The sequence below is a fragment of the Eleutherodactylus coqui genome, chromosome 1 (genome assembly GCF_035609145.1).
Source record: "Eleutherodactylus coqui strain aEleCoq1 chromosome 1, aEleCoq1.hap1, whole genome shotgun sequence".
Classification (NCBI taxonomy): Eukaryota; Metazoa; Chordata; class Amphibia; order Anura; family Eleutherodactylidae; genus Eleutherodactylus; species Eleutherodactylus coqui.
In genome coordinates, this window is record NC_089837.1 from 9,943,035 (window position 1) to 9,957,363 (window position 14,329).

At 48.7% G+C, this 14,329-nt stretch overlaps 27 non-coding genes across 27 annotated transcripts; 6 read left to right on the forward strand and 21 right to left on the reverse strand.

Annotated features, from left to right (window-relative positions):
* Nucleotides 1–480: 480 nt before the first annotated feature.
* Nucleotides 481–566, reverse strand: TRNAY-GUA (transfer RNA tyrosine (anticodon GUA)). Its single transcript is given in 2 exon segments — nucleotides 481–516; nucleotides 530–566. It is a non-coding gene; the product is annotated as a tRNA-Tyr (tRNA).
* Nucleotides 567–666: 100 nt separating this feature from the next.
* On the reverse strand, nucleotides 667–739 carry TRNAA-AGC (transfer RNA alanine (anticodon AGC)). Its single transcript has one exon. It is a non-coding gene; the product is annotated as a tRNA-Ala (tRNA).
* A 688-nt stretch (nucleotides 740–1,427) lies between these two features.
* Nucleotides 1,428–1,513, reverse strand: TRNAY-GUA (transfer RNA tyrosine (anticodon GUA)). Its single transcript is given in 2 exon segments — nucleotides 1,428–1,463; nucleotides 1,477–1,513. It is a non-coding gene; the product is annotated as a tRNA-Tyr (tRNA).
* A 100-nt stretch (nucleotides 1,514–1,613) lies between these two features.
* TRNAA-AGC (transfer RNA alanine (anticodon AGC)) lies at nucleotides 1,614–1,686 on the reverse strand. The gene has a single exon. It is a non-coding gene; the product is annotated as a tRNA-Ala (tRNA).
* Nucleotides 1,687–2,377: 691 nt separating this feature from the next.
* Nucleotides 2,378–2,463, reverse strand: TRNAY-GUA (transfer RNA tyrosine (anticodon GUA)). Its single transcript is given in 2 exon segments — nucleotides 2,378–2,413; nucleotides 2,427–2,463. It is a non-coding gene; the product is annotated as a tRNA-Tyr (tRNA).
* Nucleotides 2,464–2,563: 100 nt separating this feature from the next.
* On the reverse strand, nucleotides 2,564–2,636 carry TRNAA-AGC (transfer RNA alanine (anticodon AGC)). The gene has a single exon. It is a non-coding gene; the product is annotated as a tRNA-Ala (tRNA).
* Nucleotides 2,637–3,327: 691 nt separating this feature from the next.
* TRNAY-GUA (transfer RNA tyrosine (anticodon GUA)) lies at nucleotides 3,328–3,413 on the reverse strand. The gene is given in 2 exon segments: nucleotides 3,328–3,363; nucleotides 3,377–3,413. It is a non-coding gene; the product is annotated as a tRNA-Tyr (tRNA).
* A 100-nt stretch (nucleotides 3,414–3,513) lies between these two features.
* Nucleotides 3,514–3,586, reverse strand: TRNAA-AGC (transfer RNA alanine (anticodon AGC)). Its single transcript has one exon. It is a non-coding gene; the product is annotated as a tRNA-Ala (tRNA).
* A 695-nt stretch (nucleotides 3,587–4,281) lies between these two features.
* On the reverse strand, nucleotides 4,282–4,367 carry TRNAY-GUA (transfer RNA tyrosine (anticodon GUA)). Its single transcript is given in 2 exon segments — nucleotides 4,282–4,317; nucleotides 4,331–4,367. It is a non-coding gene; the product is annotated as a tRNA-Tyr (tRNA).
* Nucleotides 4,368–4,467: 100 nt separating this feature from the next.
* TRNAA-AGC (transfer RNA alanine (anticodon AGC)) lies at nucleotides 4,468–4,540 on the reverse strand. The gene has a single exon. It is a non-coding gene; the product is annotated as a tRNA-Ala (tRNA).
* Nucleotides 4,541–5,231: 691 nt separating this feature from the next.
* On the reverse strand, nucleotides 5,232–5,317 carry TRNAY-GUA (transfer RNA tyrosine (anticodon GUA)). Its single transcript is given in 2 exon segments — nucleotides 5,232–5,267; nucleotides 5,281–5,317. It is a non-coding gene; the product is annotated as a tRNA-Tyr (tRNA).
* Nucleotides 5,318–5,417: 100 nt separating this feature from the next.
* Nucleotides 5,418–5,490, reverse strand: TRNAA-AGC (transfer RNA alanine (anticodon AGC)). The gene has a single exon. It is a non-coding gene; the product is annotated as a tRNA-Ala (tRNA).
* Nucleotides 5,491–6,178: 688 nt separating this feature from the next.
* On the reverse strand, nucleotides 6,179–6,264 carry TRNAY-GUA (transfer RNA tyrosine (anticodon GUA)). Its single transcript is given in 2 exon segments — nucleotides 6,179–6,214; nucleotides 6,228–6,264. It is a non-coding gene; the product is annotated as a tRNA-Tyr (tRNA).
* Nucleotides 6,265–6,364: 100 nt separating this feature from the next.
* TRNAA-AGC (transfer RNA alanine (anticodon AGC)) lies at nucleotides 6,365–6,437 on the reverse strand. The gene has a single exon. It is a non-coding gene; the product is annotated as a tRNA-Ala (tRNA).
* Nucleotides 6,438–6,915: 478 nt separating this feature from the next.
* TRNAY-GUA (transfer RNA tyrosine (anticodon GUA)) lies at nucleotides 6,916–7,001 on the forward strand. The gene is given in 2 exon segments: nucleotides 6,916–6,952; nucleotides 6,966–7,001. It is a non-coding gene; the product is annotated as a tRNA-Tyr (tRNA).
* Nucleotides 7,002–7,164: 163 nt separating this feature from the next.
* TRNAG-UCC (transfer RNA glycine (anticodon UCC)) lies at nucleotides 7,165–7,236 on the reverse strand. The gene has a single exon. It is a non-coding gene; the product is annotated as a tRNA-Gly (tRNA).
* A 1,837-nt stretch (nucleotides 7,237–9,073) lies between these two features.
* Nucleotides 9,074–9,145, reverse strand: TRNAG-UCC (transfer RNA glycine (anticodon UCC)). The gene has a single exon. It is a non-coding gene; the product is annotated as a tRNA-Gly (tRNA).
* Nucleotides 9,146–9,766: 621 nt separating this feature from the next.
* Nucleotides 9,767–9,852, forward strand: TRNAY-GUA (transfer RNA tyrosine (anticodon GUA)). The gene is given in 2 exon segments: nucleotides 9,767–9,803; nucleotides 9,817–9,852. It is a non-coding gene; the product is annotated as a tRNA-Tyr (tRNA).
* A 163-nt stretch (nucleotides 9,853–10,015) lies between these two features.
* On the reverse strand, nucleotides 10,016–10,087 carry TRNAG-UCC (transfer RNA glycine (anticodon UCC)). The gene has a single exon. It is a non-coding gene; the product is annotated as a tRNA-Gly (tRNA).
* Nucleotides 10,088–10,730: 643 nt separating this feature from the next.
* On the forward strand, nucleotides 10,731–10,816 carry TRNAY-GUA (transfer RNA tyrosine (anticodon GUA)). Its single transcript is given in 2 exon segments — nucleotides 10,731–10,767; nucleotides 10,781–10,816. It is a non-coding gene; the product is annotated as a tRNA-Tyr (tRNA).
* Nucleotides 10,817–10,979: 163 nt separating this feature from the next.
* On the reverse strand, nucleotides 10,980–11,051 carry TRNAG-UCC (transfer RNA glycine (anticodon UCC)). Its single transcript has one exon. It is a non-coding gene; the product is annotated as a tRNA-Gly (tRNA).
* Nucleotides 11,052–11,688: 637 nt separating this feature from the next.
* TRNAY-GUA (transfer RNA tyrosine (anticodon GUA)) lies at nucleotides 11,689–11,774 on the forward strand. Its single transcript is given in 2 exon segments — nucleotides 11,689–11,725; nucleotides 11,739–11,774. It is a non-coding gene; the product is annotated as a tRNA-Tyr (tRNA).
* A 163-nt stretch (nucleotides 11,775–11,937) lies between these two features.
* Nucleotides 11,938–12,009, reverse strand: TRNAG-UCC (transfer RNA glycine (anticodon UCC)). The gene has a single exon. It is a non-coding gene; the product is annotated as a tRNA-Gly (tRNA).
* Nucleotides 12,010–12,647: 638 nt separating this feature from the next.
* TRNAY-GUA (transfer RNA tyrosine (anticodon GUA)) lies at nucleotides 12,648–12,733 on the forward strand. The gene is given in 2 exon segments: nucleotides 12,648–12,684; nucleotides 12,698–12,733. It is a non-coding gene; the product is annotated as a tRNA-Tyr (tRNA).
* Nucleotides 12,734–12,896: 163 nt separating this feature from the next.
* On the reverse strand, nucleotides 12,897–12,968 carry TRNAG-UCC (transfer RNA glycine (anticodon UCC)). The gene has a single exon. It is a non-coding gene; the product is annotated as a tRNA-Gly (tRNA).
* A 628-nt stretch (nucleotides 12,969–13,596) lies between these two features.
* Nucleotides 13,597–13,682, forward strand: TRNAY-GUA (transfer RNA tyrosine (anticodon GUA)). Its single transcript is given in 2 exon segments — nucleotides 13,597–13,633; nucleotides 13,647–13,682. It is a non-coding gene; the product is annotated as a tRNA-Tyr (tRNA).
* Nucleotides 13,683–13,845: 163 nt separating this feature from the next.
* On the reverse strand, nucleotides 13,846–13,917 carry TRNAG-UCC (transfer RNA glycine (anticodon UCC)). The gene has a single exon. It is a non-coding gene; the product is annotated as a tRNA-Gly (tRNA).
* Nucleotides 13,918–14,329: the final 412 nt, after the last annotated feature.

Here is a 14,329-nt window from a genome sequence, read left to right on the forward strand (position 1 = left end):
TCCTGGGAGCATGAAAAATACAAAACTCTGCGCCTAGCAGAGGATGGTTTCGATCCATCGACCTCTGGGTTATGGGCCCAGCACGCTCCCGCTGCGCCACTCTGCTGCTGCTTAAACCTCTCTTACGAGAAGCCACATTACCGTCTGACTGTTGTCAAGCCACTAACGAAGCAGAAGAGTTGGCTTTAGTCACACTAGGGGTGAGAGTTGCATTTTCACGATTGAGAAGTGGTGCGAATTCTATGGCGTTGGTGGTATAGTGGTGAGCATAGCTGCCTTCCAAGCAGTTGACCCGGGTTCGATTCCCGGCCAACGCATTGTTTCTCTTGTTTTGAAGTATTCTTGTTAACACTCTCTCCAGAGGCCAATGGTTGTGCGGTCAGGCTCAAAAAGAGTGCGGCCAGGAGGTATGCAGCTGCAAAGTCTGTGCAAGAGAGCCTCCAAGTTGAAGCATGCAAGGTTATCGGACACTCAAAAGCATCCTTCGAGCCGGAATCGAACCAGCGACCTAAGGATTGCTAACTAGCTACTACAGTCCTCCGCTCTACCAGCTGAGCTATCGAAGGTTTAGCCAGATATGCGTGCAGCTGCTTCCTAGGTTTTTGTGTCAGTGCCAACTAAAAAGAAGTTGGCCCTTCATTTGAAGGTAGTGCCAAGTGGAAGTTTTGGAGGATGCGGGCATCGATCCCGCTACCTCTCGCATGCTAAGCGAGCGCTCTACCATTTGAGCTAATCCCCCTCTACGGTTGCTGGCTTCTGGCACTCGGGTCACACCGCAGTCATGTTATTATGCCTAAACCAAGCTTTGACCATGGGAGAAGAAAGGTTTCTTTTTTTTTTTTTTTAAGTGTGGATTTTTTGGTGCCTTGAAATATAAAGGACAGTGGAGTTTGCTGGGCTTTGGGTGGCCTGAAAGAACGAGACAGTGAATTTTTGGGGTACCTTTTTCCTGGGAGCATGAAAAATACAAAACTCTGCGCCTAGCAGAGGATGGTTTCGATCCATCGACCTCTGGGTTATGGGCCCAGCACGCTCCCGCTGCGCCACTCTGCTGCTGCTTAAACCTCTCTTACGAGAAGCCACATTACCTTCTGACTGTTGTCAAGCCACTAACGAAGCAGAAGAGTTGGCTTTAGTCACACTAGGGGTGAGAGTTGCATTTTCACGATTGAGAAGTGGTGCAAATTCTATGGCGTTGGTGGTATAGTGGTGAGCATAGCTGCCTTCCAAGCAGTTGACCCGGGTTCGATTCCCGGCCAACGCATTGTTTCTCTTGTTTTGAAGTATTCTTGTTAACACTCTCTCCAGAGGCCAATGGTTGTGCGGTCAGGCTCAAAAAGAGTGCGGCCAGGAGGTATGCAGCTGCAAAGTCTGTGCAAGAGAGCCTCCAAGTTGAAGCATGCAAGGTCATCGGACACTCAAAAGCATCCTTCGAGCCGGAATCGAACCAGCGACCTAAGGATTGCTAACTAGCTACTACAGTCCTCCGCTCTACCAGCTGAGCTATCGAAGGTTTAGCCAGATATGCGTGCAGCTGCTTCCTAGGTTTTTGTGTCAGTGCCAACTAAAAAGAAGTTGGCCCTTCATTTGAAGGTAGTGCCAAGTGGAAGTTTTGGAGGATGCGGGCATCGATCCCGCTACCTCTCGCATGCTAAGCGAGCGCTCTACCATTTGAGCTAATCCCCCTCTACGGTTGCTGGCTTCTGGCACTCGGGTCACACCGCAGTCATGTTATTATGCCTAAACCAAGCTTTGACCATGGGAGAAGAAAGGTTTCTTTTTTTTTTTTTTTTTTAAGTGTGGATTTTTTGGTGCCTTGAAATATAAAGGACAGTGGAGTTTGCTGGGCTTTGGGTGGCCTGAAAGAACGAGACAGTGAATTTTTGGGGTACCTTTTTCCTGGGAGCATGAAAAATACAAAACTCTGCGCCTAGCAGAGGATGTTTTCGATCCATCGACCTCTGGGTTATGGGCCCAGCACGCTCCCGCTGCGCCACTCTGCTGCTGCTTAAACCTCTCTTACGAGAAGCCACATTACCGTCTGACTGTTGTCAAGCCACTAACGAAGCAGAAGAGTTGGCTTTAGTCACACTAGGGGTGAGAGTTGCATTTTCACGATTGAGAAGTGGTGCGAATTCTATGGCGTTGGTGGTATAGTGGTGAGCATAGCTGCCTTCCAAGCAGTTGACCCGGGTTCGATTCCCGGCCAACGCATTGTTTCTCTTGTTTTGAAGTATTCTTGTTAACACTCTCTCCAGAGGCCAATGGTTGTGCGGTCAGGCTCAAAAAGAGTGCGGCCAGGAGGTATGCAGCTGCAAAGTCTGTGCAAGAGAGCCTCCAAGTTGAAGCATGCAAGGTTATCGGACACTCAAAAGCATCCTTCGAGCCGGAATCGAACCAGCGACCTAAGGATTGCTAACTAGCTACTACAGTCCTCCGCTCTACCAGCTGAGCTATCGAAGGTTTAGCCAGATATGCGTGCAGCTGCTTCCTAGGTTTTTGTGTCAGTGCCAACTAAAAAGAAGTTGGCCCTTCATTTGAAGGTAGTGCCAAGTGGAAGTTTTGGAGGATGCGGGCATCGATCCCGCTACCTCTCGCATGCTAAGCGAGCGCTCTACCATTTGAGCTAATCCCCCTCTACGGTTGCTGGCTTCTGGCACTCGGGTCACACCGCAGTCATGTTATTATGCCTAAACCAAGCTTTGACCATGGGAGAAGAAAGGTTTCTTTTTTTTTTTTTTTTTTAAGTGTGGATTTTTTGGTGCCTTGAAATATAAAGGACAGTGGAGTTTGCTGGGCTTTGGGTGGCCTGAAAGAACGAGACAGTGAATTTTTGGGGTACCTTTTTCCTGGGAGCATGAAAAATACAAAACTCTGCGCCTAGCAGAGGATGGTTTCGATCCATCGACCTCTGGGTTATGGGCCCAGCACGCTCCCGCTGCGCCACTCTGCTGCTGCTTAAACCTCTCTTACGAGAAGCCACATTACCGTCTGACTGTTGTCAAGCCACTAACGAAGCAGAAGAGTTGGCTTTAGTCACACTAGGGGTGAGAGTTGCATTTTCACGATTGAGAAGTGGTGCGAATTCTATGGCGTTGGTGGTATAGTGGTGAGCATAGCTGCCTTCCAAGCAGTTGACCCGGGTTCGATTCCCGGCCAACGCATTGTTTCTCTTGTTTTGAAGTATTCTTGTTAACACTCTCTCCAGAGGCCAATGGTTGTGCGGTCAGGCTCAAAAAGAGTGCGGCCAGGAGGTATGCAGCTGCAAAGTCTGTGCAAGAGAGCCTCCAAGTTGAAGCATGCAAGGTTATCGGACACTCAAAAGCATCCTTCGAGCCGGAATCGAACCAGCGACCTAAGGATTGCTAACTAGCTACTACAGTCCTCCGCTCTACCAGCTGAGCTATCGAAGGTTTAGCCAGATATGCGTGCAGCTGCTTCCTAGGTTTTTGTGTCAGTGCCAACTAAAAAGAAGTTGGCCCTTCATTTGAAGGTAGTGCCAAGTGGAAGTTTTGGAGGATGCGGGCATCGATCCCGCTACCTCTCGCATGCTAAGCGAGCGCTCTACCATTTGAGCTAATCCCCCTCTACGGTTGCTGGCTTCTGGCACTCGGGTCACACCGCAGTCATGTTATTATGCCTAAACCAAGCTTTGACCATGGGAGAAGAAAGGTTTTTTTTTTTTTTTTTTTTTTTAAGTGTGGATTTTTTGGTGCCTTGAAATATAAAGGACAGTGGAGTTTGCTGGGCTTTGGGTGGCCTGAAAGAACGAGACAGTGAATTTTTGGGGTACCTTTTTCCTGGGAGCATGAAAAATACAAAACTCTGCGCCTAGCAGAGGATGGTTTCGATCCATCGACCTCTGGGTTATGGGCCCAGCACGCTCCCGCTGCGCCACTCTGCTGCTGCTGCTTAAACCTCTCTTACGAGAAGCCACATTACCGTCTGACTGTTGTCAAGCCACTAACGAAGCAGAAGAGTTGGCTTTAGTCACACTAGGGGTGAGAGTTGCATTTTCACGATTGAGAAGTGGTGCGAATTCTATGGCGTTGGTGGTATAGTGGTGAGCATAGCTGCCTTCCAAGCAGTTGACCCGGGTTCGATTCCCGGCCAACGCATTGTTTCTCTTGTTTTGAAGTATTCTTGTTAACACTCTCTCCAGAGGCCAATGGTTGTGCGGTCAGGCTCAAAAAGAGTGCGGCCAGGAGGTATGCAGCTGCAAAGTCTGTGCAAGAGAGCCTCCAAGTTGAAGCATGCAAGGTTATCGGACACTCAAAAGCATCCTTCGAGCCGGAATCGAACCAGCGACCTAAGGATTGCTAACTAGCTACTACAGTCCTCCGCTCTACCAGCTGAGCTATCGAAGGTTTAGCCAGATATGCGTGCAGCTGCTTCCTAGGTTTTTGTGTCAGTGCCAACTAAAAAGAAGTTGGCCCTTCATTTGAAGGTAGTGCCAAGTGGAAGTTTTGGAGGATGCGGGCATCGATCCCGCTACCTCTCGCATGCTAAGCGAGCGCTCTACCATTTGAGCTAATCCCCCTCTACGGTTGCTGGCTTCTGGCACTCGGGTCACACCGCAGTCATGTTATTATGCCTAAACCAAGCTTTGACCATGGGAGAAGAAAGGTTTCTTTTTTTTTTTTTTTTTTAAGTGTGGATTTTTTGGTGCCTTGAAATATAAAGGACAGTGGAGTTTGCTGGGCTTTGGGTGGCCTGAAGGAACGAGACAGTGAATTTTTGGGGTACCTTTTTCCTGGGAGCATGAAAAATACAAAACTCTGCGCCTAGCAGAGGATGGTTTCGATCCATCGACCTCTGGGTTATGGGCCCAGCACGCTCCCGCTGCGCCACTCTGCTGCTGCTTAAACCTCTCTTACGAGAAGCCACATTACCGTCTGACTGTTGTCAAGCCACTAACGAAGCAGAAGAGTTGGCTTTAGTCACACTAGGGGTGAGAGTTGCATTTTCACGATTGAGAAGTGGTGCGAATTCTATGGCGTTGGTGGTATAGTGGTGAGCATAGCTGCCTTCCAAGCAGTTGACCCGGGTTCGATTCCCGGCCAACGCATTGTTTCTCTTGTTTTGAAGTATTCTTGTTAACACTCTCTCCAGAGGCCAATGGTTGTGCGGTCAGGCTCAAAAAGAGTGCGGCCAGGAGGTATGCAGCTGCAAAGTCTGTGCAAGAGAGCCTCCAAGTTGAAGCATGCAAGGTTATCGGACACTCAAAAGCATCCTTCGAGCCGGAATCGAACCAGCGACCTAAGGATTGCTAACTAGCTACTACAGTCCTCCGCTCTACCAGCTGAGCTATCGAAGGTTTAGCCAGATATGCGTGCAGCTGCTTCCTAGGTTTTTGTGTCAGTGCCAACTAAAAAGAAGTTGGCCCTTCATTTGAAGGTAGTGCCAAGTGGAAGTTTTGGAGGATGCGGGCATCGATCCCGCTACCTCTCGCATGCTAAGCGAGCGCTCTACCATTTGAGCTAATCCCCCTCTACGGTTGCTGGCTTCTGGCACTCGGGTCACACCGCAGTCATGTTATTATGCCTAAACCAAGCTTTGACCATGGGAGAAGAAAGGTTTCTTTTTTTTTTTTTTTAAGTGTGGATTTTTTGGTGCCTTGAAATATAAAGGACAGTGGAGTTTGCTGGGCTTTGGGTGGCCTGAAAGAACGAGACAGTGAATTTTTGGGGTACCTTTTTCCTGGGAGCATGAAAAATACAAAACTCTGCGCCTAGCAGAGGATGGTTTCGATCCATCGACCTCTGGGTTATGGGCCCAGCACGCTCCCGCTGCGCCACTCTGCTGCTGCTTAAACCTCTCTTACGAGAAGCCACATTACCGTCTGACTGTTGTCAAGCCACTAACGAAGCAGAAGAGTTGGCTTTAGTCACACTAGGGGTGAGAGTTGCATTTTCACGATTGAGAAGTGGTGTGAATTCTATGGCGTTGGTGGTATAGTGGTGAGCATAGCTGCCTTCCAAGCAGTTGACCCGGGTTCGATTCCCGGCCAACGCATTGTTTCTCTTGTTTTGAAGTATTCTTGTTAACACTCTCTCCAGAGGCCAATGGTTGTGCGGTCAGGCTCAAAAAGAGTGCGCCCAGGAGGTATGCAGCTGCAAAGTCTGTGCGAGAGAGCCTCCGAGTTGAAGCATGCAAGGTTGTCGGACACTCAAAAGCATCCTTCGAGCCGGAATCGAACCAGCGACCTAAGGATTGCTAATTAGCTACTACAGTCCTCCGCTCTACCAGCTGAGCTATCGAAGGTTTAGCCAGATATGCGTGCAGCTGCTTCCTAGGTTTTTGTGTCAGTGCCAACTAAAAAGAAGTTGGCCCTTCATTTGAAGGTAGTGCCAAGTGGAAGTTTTGGAGGATGCGGGCATCGATCCCGCTACCTCTCGCATGCTAAGCGAGCGCTCTACCATTTGAGCTAATCCCCCTCTACTGTTGCTGGTTTCTGGCACTCGGGTCACACCGCAGTCATGTTATCATGCCTAAACCAAGTTTTGACCATGGGAGAAGAAAGGTTTCTTTCTTTTTTTTTTTTTTTTTTTTTTTTTTTTTAAGTGTGGATTTTTTGGTGCCTTGAAATATAAAGGACAGTGGAGTTTGCTGGTGCGAATTCTATGGCGTTGGTGGTATAGTGGTGAGCATAGCTGCCTTCCAAGCAGTTGACCCGGGTTCGATTCCCGGCCAACGCATTGTTTCTCTTGTTTTGAAGTATTCAGAAGCTAGCAACCGTAGAGGGGGATTAGCTCAAATGGTAGAGCGCTCGCTTAGCATGCGAGAGGTAGCGGGATCGATGCCCGCATCCTCCAAAACTTCCACTTGGCACTACCTTCAAATGAAGGGCCAACTTCTTTTTAGTTGGCACTGACACAAAAACCTAGGAAGCAGCTGCACGCATATCTGGCTAAACCTTCGATAGCTCAGCTGGTAGAGCGGAGGACTGTAGTAGCTAGTTAGCAATCCTTAGGTCGCTGGTTCGATTCCGGCTCGAAGGATGCTTTTGAGTGTCCGATAACCTTGCATGCTTCAACTTGGAGGCTCTCTTGCACAGATTTTGCAGCTGCATACCTCCTGGCCGCACTCTTTTTGAGCCTGACCGCACAACCATTGGCCTCTGGAGAGAGTGTTAACAAGAATACTTCAAAACAAGAGAAACAATGCGTTGGCCGGGAATCGAACCCGGGTCAACTGCTTGGAAGGCAGCTATGCTCACCACTATACCACCAACGCCATAGAATTCGCACCACTTCTCAATCGTGAAAATGCAACTCTCACCCCTAGTGTGACTAAAGCCAACTCTTCTGCTTCGTTAGTGGCTTGACAACAGTCAGACGGTAATGTGGCTTCTCGTAAGAGAGGTTTAAGCAGCAGCAGAGTGGCGCAGCGGGAGCGTGCTGGGCCCATAACCCAGAGGTCGATGGATCGAAACCATCCTCTGCTAGGCGCAGAGTTTTGTATTTTTCATGCTCCCAGGAAAAAGGTACCCCAAAAATTCACTGTCTCGTTCTTTCAGGCCACCCAAAGCCCAGCAAACTCCACTGTCCTTTATATTTCAAGGCACCAAAAAATCCACACTTAAAAAAAAAAAAAAAAAAAAAAAGAAACCTTTCTTCTCCCATGGTCAAAGCTTGGTTTAGGCATGATAACATGACTGCGGTGTGACCCGAGTGCCAGAAGCCAGCAACCGTAGAGGGGGATTAGCTCAAATGGTAGAGCGCTCGCTTAGCATGCGAGAGGTAGCGGGATCGATGCCCGCATCCTCCAAAACTTCCACTTGGCACTACCTTCAAATGAAGGGCCAACTTCTTTTTAGTTGGCACTGACACAAAAACCTAGGAAGCAGCTGCACGCATATCTGGCTAAATCTTCGATAACTCAGCTGGTAGAGCGGAGGACTGTAGTAGCTAGTTAGCAATCCTTAGGTCGCTGGTTCGATTCCGGCTCGAAGGATGCTTTTGAGTGTCCGATAACCTTGCATGCTTCAACTTGGAGGCTCTCTTGCACAGACTTTGCAGCTGCATACCTCCTGGCCGCACTCTTTTTGAGCCTGACCGCACAATCATTGGCCTCTGGAGAGAGTGTTAACAAGAATACTTCAAAACAAGAGAAACAATGCGTTGGCCGGGAATCGAACCCGGGTTAACTGCTTGGAAAGCAGCTATGCTCACCACTATACCACCAACGCCATAGAATTCGCACCACTTCTCAATCGTGAAAATGCAACTCTCACCCCTAGTGTGACTAAAGCCAACTCTTCTGCTTCGTTAGTGGCTTGACAACAGTCAGACGGTAATGTGGCTTCTCGTAAGAGAGGTTTAAGCAGCAGCAGAGTGGCGCAGCGGGAGCGTGCTGGGCCCATAACCCAGAGGTCGATGGATCGAAACCATCCTCTGCTAGGCGCAGAGTTTTGTATTTTTCATGCTCCCAGGAAAAAGGTACCCCAAAAATTCACTGTCTCGTTCTTTCAGGCCACCCAAAGCCCAGCAAACTCCACTGTCCTTTATATTTCAAGGCACCAAAAAATCCACACTTAAAAAAAAAAAAAAAAAAAAAAGAAACCTTTCTTCTCCCATGGTCAAAGCTTGGTTTAGGCATGATAACATGACTGCGGTGTGACCCGAGTGCCAGAAGCCAGCAACCGTAGAGGGGGATTAGCTCAAATGGTAGAGCGCTTGCTTAGCATGCGAGAGGTAGCGGGATCGATGCCCGCATCCTCCAAAACTTCCACTTGGCACTACCTTCAAATGAAGGGCCAACTTCTTTTTAGTTGGCACTGACACAAAAACCTAGGAAGCAGCTGCACGCATATCTGGCTAAATCTTCGATAGCTCAGCTGGTAGAGCGGAGGACTGTAGTAGCTAGTTAGCAATCCTTAGGTCGCTGGTTCGATTCCGGCTCGAAGGATGCTTTTGAGTGTCCGATAACCTTGCATGCTTCAACTTGGAGGCTCTCTTGCACAGACTTTGCAGCTGCATACCTCCTGGCGGCACTCTTTTTGAGCCTGACCGCACAACCATTGGCCTCTGGAGAGAGTGTTAACAAGAATACTTCAAAACAAGAGAAACAATGCGTTGGCCGGGAATCGAACCCGGGTCAACTGCTTGGAAGGCAGCTATGCTCACCACTATACCACCAACGCCATAGAATTCACACCACTTCTCAATCGTGAAAATGCAACTCTCACCCCTAGTGTGACTAAAGCCAACTCTTCTGCTTCGTTAGTGGCTTGACAACAGTCAGACGGTAATGTGGCTTCTCGTAAGAGAGGTTTAAGCAGCAGCAGAGTGGCGCAGCGGGAGCGTGCTGGGCCCATAACCCAGAGGTCGATGGATCGAAACCATCCTCTGCTAGGCGCAGAGTTTTGTATTTTTCATGCTCCCAGGAAAAAGGTACCCCAAAAATTCACTGTCTCGTTCTTTCAGGCCACCTAAAGCCCAGCAAACTCCACTGTCCTTTATATTTCAAGGCACCAAAAAATCCACACTTAAAAAAAAAAGAAACCTTTCTTCTCCCATGGTCAAAGCTTGGTTTAGGCATGATAACATGACTGCGGTGTGACCCTAGTGCCAGAAGCCAGCAACCGTAGAGGGGGATTAGCTCAAATGGTAGAGCGCTCGCTTAGCATGCGAGAGGTAGCGGGATCGATGCCCGCATCCTCCAAAACTTCCACTTGGCACTACCTTCAAATGAAGGGCCAACTTCTTTTTAGTTGGCACTGACACAAAAACCTAGGAAGCAGCTGCACGCATATCTGGCTAAACCTTCGATAGCTCAGCTGGTAGAGCGGAGGACTGTAGTAGCTAGTTAGCAATCCTTAGGTCGCTGGTTCGATTCCGGCTCGAAGGATGCTTTTGAGTGTCCGATAACCTTGCATGCTTCAACTTGGAGGCTCTCTTGCACAGACTTTGCAGCTGCATACCTCCTGGCCGCACTCTTTTTGAGCCTGACAGCACAACCATTGGCCTCTGGAGAGAGTGTTAACAAGAATACTTCAAAACAAGAGAAACAATGCGTTGGCCGGGAATCGAACCCGGGTCAACTGCTTGGAAGGCAGCTATGCTCACCACTATACCACCAACGCCATAGAATTCGCACCACTTCTCAATCGTGAAAATGCAACTCTCACCCCTAGTGTGACTAAAGCCAACTCTTCTGCTTCGTTAGTGGCTTGACAACAGTCAGACGGTAAAGTGGCTTCTCGTAAGAGAGGTTTAAGCAGCAGCAGAGTGGCGCAGCGGGAGCGTGCTGGGCCCATAACCCAGAGGTCGATGGATCGAAACCATCCTCTGCTAGGCGCAGAGTTTTGTATTTTTCATGCTCCCAGGAAAAAGGTACCCCAAAAATTCACTGTCTCGTTCTTTCAGGCCACCCAAAGCCCAGCAAACTCCACTGTCCTTTATATTTCAAGGCACCAAAAAATCCACACTTAAAAAAAAAAAAAAAAAAAAAAAAAAAAGAAAGAAACCTTTCTTCTCCCATGGTCAAAACTTGGTTTAGGCATGATAACATGACTGCGGTGTGACCCGAGTGCCAGAAACCAGCAACAGTAGAGGGGGATTAGCTCAAATGGTAGAGCGCTCGCTTAGCATGCGAGAGGTAGCGGGATCGATGCCCGCATCCTCCAAAACTTCCACTTGGCACTACCTTCAAATGAAGGGCCAACTTCTTTTTAGTTGGCACTGACACAAAAACCTAGGAAGCAGCTGCACGCATATCTGGCTAAACCTTCGATAGCTCAGCTGGTAGAGCGGAGGACTGTAGTAGCTAATTAGCAATCCTTAGGTCGCTGGTTCGATTCCGGCTCGAAGGATGCTTTTGAGTGTCCGACAACCTTGCATGCTTCAACTCGGAGGCTCTCTCGCACAGACTTTGCAGCTGCATACCTCCTGGGCGCACTCTTTTTGAGCCTGACCGCACAACCATTGGCCTCTGGAGAGAGTGTTAACAAGAATACTTCAAAACAAGAGTAACAATGCGTTGGCCGGGAATCGAACCCGGGTCAACTGCTTGGAAGGCAGCTATGCTCACCACTATACCACCAACGCCATAGAATTCACACCACTTCTCAATCGTGAAAATGCAACTCTCACCCCTAGTGTGACTAAAGCCAACTCTTCTGCTTCGTTAGTGGCTTGACAACAGTCAGACGGTAATGTGGCTTCTCGTAAGAGAGGTTTAAGCAGCAGCAGAGTGGCGCAGCGGGAGCGTGCTGGGCCCATAACCCAGAGGTCGATGGATCGAAACCATCCTCTGCTAGGCGCAGAGTTTTGTATTTTTCATGCTCCCAGGAAAAAGGTACCCCAAAAATTCACTGTCTCGTTCTTTCAGGCCACCCAAAGCCCAGCAAACTCCACTGTCCTTTATATTTCAAGGCACCAAAAAATCCACACTTAAAAAAAAAAAAAAAAAAAAAAGAAAGAAACCTTTCTTCTCCCATGGTCAAAACTTGGTTTAGGCATGATAACATGACTGCGGTGTGACCCGAGTGCCAGAAACTAGCAACAGTAGAGGGGGATTAGCTCAAATGGTAGAGCGCTCGCTTAGCATGCGAGAGGTAGCGGGATCGATGCCCGCATCCTCCAAAACTTCCACTTGGCACTACCTTCAAATGAAGGGCCAACTTCTTTTTAGTTGGCACTGACACAAAAACCTAGGAAGCAGCTGCACGCATATCTGGCTAAACCTTCGATAGCTCAGCTGGTAGAGCGGAGGACTGTAGTAGCTAATTAGCAATCCTTAGGTCGCTGGTTCGATTCCGGCTCGAAGGATGCTTTTGAGTGTCCGACAACCTTGCATGCTTCAACTCGGAGGCTCTCTCGCACAGACTTTGCAGCTGCATACCTCCTGGGCGCACTCTTTTTGAGCCTGACCGCACAACCATTGGCCTCTGGAGAGAGTGTTAACAAGAATACTTCAAAACAAGAGTAACAATGCGTTGGCCGGGAATCGAACCCGGGTCAACTGCTTGGAAGGCAGCTATGCTCACCACTATACCACCAACGCCATAGAATTCACACCACTTCTCAATCGTGAAAATGCAACTCTCACCCCTAGTGTGACTAAAGCCAACTCTTCTGCTTCGTTAGTGGCTTGACAACAGTCAGACGGTAATGTGGCTTCTCGTAAGAGAGGTTTAAGCAGCAGCAGAGTGGCGCAGCGGGAGCGTGCTGGGCCCATAACCCAGAGGTCGATGGATCGAAACCATCCTCTGCTAGGCGCAGAGTTTTGTATTTTTCATGCTCCCAGGAAAAAGGTACCCCAAAAATTCACTGTCTCGTTCTTTCAGGCCACCCAAAGCCCAGCAAACTCCACTGTCCTTTATATTTCAAGGCACCAAAAAATCCACACTTAAAAAAAAAAAAAAAAAAAAAAAGAAAGAAACCTTTCTTCTCCCATGGTCAAAACTTGGTTTAGGCATGATAACATGACTGCGGTGTGACCCGAGTGCCAGAAACTAGCAACAGTAGAGGGGGATTAGCTCAAATGGTAGAGCGCTCGCTTAGCATGCGAGAGGTAGCGGGATCGATGCCCGCATCCTCCAAAACTTCCACTTGGCACTACCTTCAAATGAAGGGCCAACTTCTTTTTAGTTGGCACTGACACAAAAACCTAGGAAGCAGCTGCACGCATATCTGGCTAAACCTTCGATAGCTCAGCTGGTAGAGCGGAGGACTGTAGTAGCTAATTAGCAATCCTTAGGTCGCTGGTTCGATTCCGGCTCGAAGGATGCTTTTGAGTGTCCGACAACCTTGCATGCTTCAACTCGGAGGCTCTCTCGCACAGACTTTGCAGCTGCATACCTCCTGGGCGCACTCTTTTTGAGCCTGACCGCACAACCATTGGCCTCTGGAGAGAGTGTTAACAAGAATACTTCAAAACAAGAGTAACAATGCGTTGGCCGGGAATCGAACCCGGGTCAACTGCTTGGAAGGCAGCTATGCTCACCACTATACCACCAACGCCATAGAATTCACACCACTTCTCAATCGTGAAAATGCAACTCTCACCCCTAGTGTGACTAAAGCCAACTCTTCTGCTTCGTTAGTGGCTTGACAACAGTCAGACGGTAATGTGGCTTCTCGTAAGAGAGGTTTAAGCAGCAGCAGAGTGGCGCAGCGGGAGCGTGCTGGGCCCATAACCCAGAGGTCGATGGATCGAAACCATCCTCTGCTAGGCGCAGAGTTTTGTATTTTTCATGCTCCCAGGAAAAAGGTACCCCAAAAATTCACTGTCTCGTTCTTTCAGGCCACCCAAAGCCCAGCAAACTCCACTGTCCTTTATATTTCAAGGCACCAAAAAATCCACACTTAAAAAAAAAAAAAGAAAGAAACCTTTCTTCTCCCATGGTCAAAACTTGGTTTAGGCATGATAACATGACTGCGGTGTGACCCGAGTGCCAGAAACCAGCAACAGTAGAGGGGGATTAGCTCAAATGGTAGAGCGCTCGCTTAGCATGCGAGAGGTAGCGGGATCGATGCCCGCATCCTCCAAAACTTCCACTTGGCACTACCTTCAAATGAAGGGCCAACTTCTTTTTAGTTGGCACTGACACAAAAACCTAGGAAGCAGCTGCACGCATATCTGGCTAAACCTTCGATAGCTCAGCTGGTAGAGCGGAGGACTGTAGTAGCTAATTAGCAATCCTTAGGTCGCTGGTTCGATTCCGGCTCGAAGGATGCTTTTGAGTGTCCGACAACCTTGCATGCTTCAACTCGGAGGCTCTCTCGCACAGACTTTGCAGCTGCATACCTCCTGGGCGCACTCTTTTTGAGCCTGACCGCACAACCATTGGCCTCTGGAGAGAGTGTTAACAAGAATACTTCAAAACAAGAGAAACAATGCGTTGGCCGGGAATCGAACCCGGGTCAACTGCTTGGAAGGCAGCTATGCTCACCACTATACCACCAACGCCATAGAATTCACACCACTTCTCAATCGTGAAAATGCAACTCTCACCCCTAGTGTGACTAAAGCCAACTCTTCTGCTTCGTTAGTGGCTTGACAACAGTCAGACGGTAATGTGGCTTCTCGTAAGAGAGGTTTAAGCAGCAGCAGAGTGGCGCAGCGGGAGCGTGCTGGGCCCATAACCCAGAGGTCGATGGATCGAAACCATCCTCTGCTAGGCGCAGAGTTTTGTATTTTTCATGCTCCCAGGAAAAAGGTACCCCAAAAATTCACTGTCTCGTTCTTTCAGGCCACCCAAAGCCCAGCAAACTCCACTGTCCTTTATATTTCAAGGCACCAAAAAATCCACACTTTAAAAAAAAAAAAAAAAAAAAAAAAAAAAGAAACCTTTCTTCTCCCATGGTCAAAACTTGGTTTA